Genomic DNA, 7,267 nt, shown 5'->3' with positions numbered 1-7,267 from the left:
TAATACACTTTTTATAAATAATAAGAAAAATTCAATTTATGCAACAAATAAGATGACAAAAATGTGATAATTTAATTCTATTAAATTTTAGTAAATAAATAAGAATAAACTAAAACATACAATAAATTGCTTAAATTAATTGCAAAAATAAAAAGAAAAAAGTTAGAGAAGAAGACACCGTAATTTTTATAGTGCTTCGGTCAAACTCGACCTACTCCACTCCCCAAGTACCTTTTGGGAATTTGAATAAAAATTTTCCGACTCTTTCCACGGATTAGAACCCAACCGTTACACCACCACTCCTTTTACAGGTTTAATAGCAAACCCGATCCTTCCACGGTTTAGGATCGAACCGTTACAAATGTTGAAATTTTTGAAGAACACAATACATCTCTCACTAGAGTGGATTTACAAGTTTAAGCACTCAAGAAGTTTATCCTCACAATATAATAACACACTCTCAAGAATAAAATGAAAAGAAAAAAAAATTGGGAACTTAGAGAGAGCAACAATGGAACTTTTGAGTTTTGGAGGATTATGAAATGTAAAATTTGTTGATTTAAAATTTGGAGAGGAAGATGGTTTATATAGGGATGGAAAAAAAATTTTAGAAACCACAATTAATTAAAAGTCAATGGTAAAGATTTTAAACTAAACTAGTCGTTAGATACAAACAAAATATAATATTAAATTCCTTTTTTTTTAAAATTCATTTTATTTTTAAAATTAATCCAAAAAATAAAAAAAATACCATGTGTCAAAAACTAGCCGTTACACACAAACATAAAATAATATTAAATTCATTTTCCTTTTAATTCATTTTCTTTTTAAATTCATTCTTTTTAAAGTCAATCCAAAAATAAAAAACATACCATGTGTAAAAATCTAGCCGTTAGACACAAACATAAAATAATATTAAATTTATTTTCCTTTTAAATTTCTTTTTAATTTCAATTTTTTATTTTAAATCAATCCAAAAATAAAAAATCGATCATATGTTCATCTCTTAATGATCCACCATTCAACCAATATTCTACCACATGTCTACATGCAAATGGTCTGGTTATGCCACATCATCCACCACGGTATTTTCTCTATAGATTTGTTTTGGTCATATCGTCTTCGTTTTAGCTTCGATTTGAGTGATTCAAGAGGTGTTGGAATCGTTGTTCCGAGCTCTACGCTATGGACATATTAAAATACTAAGATTTCCAATAATTAAAAATTGAGTTTGTTATCATCAAAACATTGATTAATTAATTAATTAAAATTAATTAATTTGAGATTAAGGGCCAAAAAGCCAATAGATTTCATTTACTCATTGCACGATCCTGTCCTCGATCATGCATGGCCTTTACTTGATGCATGATCCTTCCCGCGATCACTCATGATTTTTACTCGATGCACGATCTTTTCCTTGCTCACCATTACCTTTACTCAATGCTTGATCTTTCAACGCCTAGTGTTTACTTGATACCCGATCCTTGCCTTGGCTGCTTCCACGTTTGGCCACCATTTTCACAGCCAACACTTAGCCATTTAATGAACTTTTTTTAACCTCCACTACAATAAATTGGCTATGAAATCTTACACTAAAAAAAGGCGGAAACATGTTAAAAATGAACTTTTGAGGTCGCCCAAATTTTCGGAAGTATTCGCGCCTCACTCCTTCATCACTAGACAAAATATTTAATTTCTCTCTTTGTTATATTTCCTTTCTCGTCTCTACATGCAAATTCTTAAATCTCTTTTGTTTCCTTTCCTCGTCTCTACACATAGAGCCCTAAATTTTCTCTCTCAATTCCCTACCCTTATATCTCTTAAGTCCCAACTTTCAGCACTTGATACCTACCTAGAACCCAACCTTCAACATCGATGAGAATGTCAAAGCTTCAACTCGTTTAGTTCGTCGCTCGAAACCCACCCCTTCTTTCTCTTAAAACCCACCTCTTCATTTTAAATCTCACTGTCGATTCTTCTCAATCATATTATTGCAATTATCGACCATCCACAAATTAACAAAGAAATGCCAAACGAAAGGTTAGTTCATAGCAATAATTAGGAATGTTTTGGTTTTTAGATATTTTATTTCTCTCAAAATTTTGTATCACAATTTGGAGGAGCCATCTAATAGATGATTTTGATCTCACTATAATGGTGTTTGTAGGAGCCATCTAATCAGTTTTATCTTCAAGAAGCTCTGTTTGATTATCTGACTACAAGTTGAAGAAACCAAGGTTGAATATGATGGGTATTTTTAAAGCTTCACCACATGAACTAATTTTCCAAGTAAAATTTAATGTTTTTTGAGTTAATTGCTTTTGGGTTTCCTTTTATATTAATTTTCAACGAGTGCATGACCCTAAAAATTCATAACCTAAAATCTTACAAACACCACATTGAATCAAAATCTATCACATTTTCAACCTTCTAAATGTTCTAATCCTTTGGTTAGAAAAGATGAGGGTCACAATGGTAGTTATGTAGGAGTTTGATAATTTGTCCCTTCGTATTATTGTTGTTTTTACTTGAAGAATCTTTTTATATTATGTTTCTCATATGCATCAAGACTTTTGTATTAAATGGTCGTTGAGTTTACACTGTAGTTTGGGTAGGAGAATCGAACAAAAATTGAATAGAATAAGTTATCTCTATTGTTCAATTCATACATATCAATTTTTAACACCCGCGTTAAGGACAAAAATAAGGAAATAAGACAAATGCTACCAAATAATTAAGGTTGGAGATAAATATGATCTTGTCAAACAAGTTAGGTCGTAAAAGGATAAACCATGACTTCTATCAGTAAATTGGATGAGAAATAGTTTTTTTTTTATACAACCAACTGCAAGAATCTCTATAATTTAACATAAAAAAAAAAAACTCTTTTAAAGAATTATTGTGTATGTTAAAAACATACATAGAAGAGAACATGATTGAGAACAAAGAGAAGAAAGTAGTCCAATTAAGGAATGAGTTTGAGCAAGTATTGGTTGGTGTTATGTACTGTAGTATATTGTTTTTATTTGAGCATTGATTGTAACATTTCCAACCATTTTCTTTATTTAAAACATGTAGGTAATCATACTTTCTTATGTCGTAATTAATGGTAATATAGTTTGATTTTGCTCAACTCTTTTCATTTACCCACAAATATGATCTCTCAATGGTATGGTGTAGTATTTTATAATTGTCGATGTTGAAAGCATTGACGAGCCCACTCTAAATTTACTCTAAATCTCACAAACTTTTAAGAGAAGAAACTTGTTCTCTTACAAAACTCAACAACGCACAAGAGAAGAATATTGTTCTCTTGAAACTCAGTTTCTTTTCAAACTTCAATTTGCTTCTATTGATTTTGATTCTTTTCTCTTGCATACAAATGAGGGAAATGAACTCTTTATATAGTACTCAAGAGACACTTCCTAAAAGACACAAAATAAATGAAGTACATGCATACATACCATTCATGTACTTCAATAATTACATGTATCTAGAAATGCATGTATCTTAGAAAATGTATCTAGAAATGTGTGATCCATAATGTATCTAGCTTATTAATTTCTAACAGTCGAACCTGTAATACTTTACAATTGTGGTATTGGAAAATATTGATAAGATGGAATAATAGTAAGCACAGTCAAATAATATTCTGCACTTGAAGTGTTAACTTGGATAAGCTTTGATGTGGGCATGGGATATATAGAAATCAAAGTTAAAAATATATAATTTCATTTGGGGGGAAGTTGCAGAATTGTGTCATGTGTTTTCATATATGCTATATTTGGTTGCAATTGGACAACAGTAGGATTTCAAAGCCAGTAGTTTGTCTTCATGGTCTGATTCTCTTTTCCCATTGAGCTACTTGCTTTTTGACTTGTTTGTTTATATGAAGGTTTGTTCATGTTGTTTTTTTCATTGAGAATTGGAAACAATAATGACGGTCAAAGATGACTACCAAAGAAAATAGCAATTTGTTCTTGTGACAATTGTTGTACTTGCATCCCCGCTCTTGTTTCTTTGCTTGTATATCAACAATAAGGACTCTAAGAGCTCGAAGATTTGAAAAAAGCAGGCCTCATTTGGTAAATTTTCTTTTTCCTTCTCTCTTGTATATGTCCTGAAATTGAAAAAAGAACCTTTTGAATTCCGCAAGCATCTTGTTGATCTCTCCAGTTTTGTTGCCTCTTTGATATGAACAAAACTTGTTAACAAAAACAATAATGGCTATTGATTAAGGGGGTTTTTGTTTTCTATTTTCATCTTTTGGCTTTAATATTTAGGATATATCGGAGATTTTGAGTATGTCAATGATCATAGATTTGGAAAAGTTTTTGTCAAATGTGGGGTTATTAGTCCTTGTTTTGATGTGGGTGTTAAGAAGATCAATGGTTGGACTGCTAGTTTGCTCCCTTCTAGACAGGGTAGTGTTTGATAGTTTTAAATTTTGTTTAATGTAATATTGCTAGTTTGCCACCCAATGTTCTTCCACCTGAAATAGTTTAACATCCTTGCAAGTAGTGTGAATGTTGTTGTCTTGGATTTTTTTTTTCATAGAAAAAACATTCATTCTAGCTTGGGGTGTGTGATGGGGTTTTCCTCAGGAACTCCCGACAAACTTCTTTAATTGTCGAGACAGATTTCTTTAGGCGAACTAGTTTCTTAGTAACTTCCGACGGATTTTTACATCGTCGGGAGTTCATTAGTCCATTACGGCGTCGAGAGAGACCATGTCTCCCGACGACCGATTTAGGCATCGGGAAAGCTAATTTTTCTTGTAGTATATATCTAGAAATTTGTCTAGCCACATTTTCGTAATGCATTCAAGCATGGTTGGCTACTTCTATTTGATGTATATTCCTTGTAATGGTGGCGATTAAGGTGATTTCAGTACATTGATAAATAGATTCTCTCTATCAACTAAGCTTAGGAAGCTAAAGTTTTCATTTTATGCCTTGTCTATTGTGGACAATGGTTGACTTGATTGCTTGTATAAAGGGGTTTTCATGATTATTTTTCAGAGAAATGTTTGTTTTTTCTAAACTATACATACTTATGGCATTTCAATCAGGTTATACAGTTATGGTAATCTTCTTTTTATTGTTGAAGGAAAGAGCTCTTCTATGCTTCCTACACTATGGATGTAAGTAATCTCTTAGTTCTCTCTTTATTTTGTTTCAATTTCTTTGTTCTCTCTTCTTCTCATGATCTTGTGGCAAGTTTTATGAAAGAATAGCCGAAATTCATGATGTTATTTTTTACATCTACCTTAAAAATAATGATGGTAAGAGGCTCAATTCTTTTCTTCTTGGTCATATATATTTTAGCAACCAAGGTATGCATCTCTTTTTTTTTTTCCCAAATATGGGCACTCTACAATTTTTTTAGTTTTCATAAAGACAAAATCCTTGAATTTTATTGTTTTTAGAAGGATTAAGATGGTCCGAACCCAGGAATCCCTTAGATATGATACAAAATGGATCTTGTTCTATCGTTGACAAGAGATTTCTCTATGAACAATACGAATCGAATTTGAAGAAGGGGAAGGAGAAGGAGTCCTCGACCCGCAACAGATAGAGGAGGATTTATTCAATCACATAGTTTGGGCTCCTAGAATATGGCACCCTTGGGGCTTTCTATTTGATTGTATCGAAAGGCCCAATGAATTGGGATTTCCTTATTGGGCTAGGTCATTCTGGGACAAGCGGATCATTTATGATGAAGAGGATGAGCTTCAAGAGAATGATTCGAAGTTCTTGCAGAGTAGAATCGTGCAGTACCAGACACGAGATAGATCTTCCAAAGAACAAGACTTTTTTCAAATAAGCCAATCCAAAATAGTATCTTTTAAGTCACTCTACAATCCTTTGATTCTATGTAAGGCATTTGAGAAGACACATATTTTGAAGCTTGAAGGAGATCAACAATGACCATCTCAACTTTTCCTTTTGAGTTTGTTTACTCTAAAATGTGCTTGAATGGATGCTTTTTTTTTTTTTGGTGAAATATAAATTTAGTGAGAAAGAAGGTTTACATGGCTTTATATATTTTTCAACTGTGCATGTATTTCCTTATTCCCTATATGTTCAAAATTGATGGATATTTGTACATTGAGGCCATGTATTTGAACTAAATGAATTAGAGTTGTTTCAGAGTCATTTTGTTAGTTTAATTTGATCATGAATGATTAGAGGTTGCTCATTTTGTTAGTTCAAATTAAAGGACACTAAATTCTGCCATGTTCAAGATCTTCCTATCTACAGCACACTAATTCTTAAGTTATGTCTGATAGGGGTGTTCAAAACACTCGATGACCCGAAAAATCCGATCAACTAACCCAACCCATGCAGTTTGGGTTGGGTTATCAACATATTTGGGTTGGTTTGGATTTAAATAAATGAAAATTTTATGGGTTGCATTGGTTCATAGCTTCATCTAAAATAACCCAAACCAACTCGAACCAACCCGAAATTTATTATTAACTTTAAAATATATATTTTTTATTACTTATAACACAATTATTTATACATATATTGATTTTAATTTTATTTAATTCCAATATTTTTTTAATAATGTATACTTCAACGACTCTCAAAATTAGTTTCTTTGTACTTTAGAAGGAAAATTTTGACTATATAAATTGAAATTGAGTTGTTAATCTTAATTAGATATATTAAAACAATTAAATTATATTTTTACATATTTATGTTTTCCTTCATTTTAGAAGAAAATTTTAAATAAATGACCCGGTTAACCAGAACCAACCCAACCCAAACCAAATATTTTATGGTTGGGTTGGGTTGGGTCATTTTTTAATCAGGGTTATTTGAGTTGAAAAAATTTACAATCCAAACAATTGGATTTGGTTTAAAGAGTCTTTCGATTCAACTCAACCCAACCCAACCTATGAACACCCATTTGTTTGCAAAATTTGAATAATTTACAAGTCTAAAAAAATATTTGTCAACAAAACTTATTTTCTACTCTGTTAGAGATATTCCTCAAATCATCAAGCTGTAAAGTTTTTCTACCGATCAATATCTCAAGACCCTTCTTCACGTTGTAATCATTTGTAATTCCTTTAAAACAATGTAAGCTATGTTTTCTTGTTCATCTTTGCACAATTGGAGAGTAGTCTGGGTGAAGCAATGTTATGCTTTTTAATTTATTTAAGATTGTTTCCTTGGAGATTACTTATTCATAGACTTATCTTGAATTTTTTAGAGTTGAAATTTTGATCATTGCTTATCCTAAACATGATATTAAA

At 31.5% G+C, this 7,267-nt stretch overlaps 1 long non-coding RNA gene across 1 annotated transcript; it reads left to right on the top strand.

Moving 5' to 3' along the window:
• The first annotated feature begins 1,737 nt into the window (after positions 1 to 1,737).
• On the top strand, positions 1,738 to 6,045 carry LOC120080279. The gene is made up of 3 exons (XR_005482458.1): positions 1,738 to 2,040; positions 2,168 to 4,085; positions 5,072 to 6,045. It is a non-coding gene; the product is annotated as an uncharacterized LOC120080279 (long non-coding RNA).
• The last annotated feature ends 1,222 nt before the right edge of the window (positions 6,046 to 7,267 follow it).

This window comes from Benincasa hispida, chromosome 6 (genome assembly GCF_009727055.1).
Source record: "Benincasa hispida cultivar B227 chromosome 6, ASM972705v1, whole genome shotgun sequence".
Classification (NCBI taxonomy): Eukaryota; Viridiplantae; Streptophyta; class Magnoliopsida; order Cucurbitales; family Cucurbitaceae; genus Benincasa; species Benincasa hispida.
The sequence above is the reverse complement of the archived record's forward strand: the minus strand, read 5'-3'. Positions and strand labels throughout refer to the sequence as shown.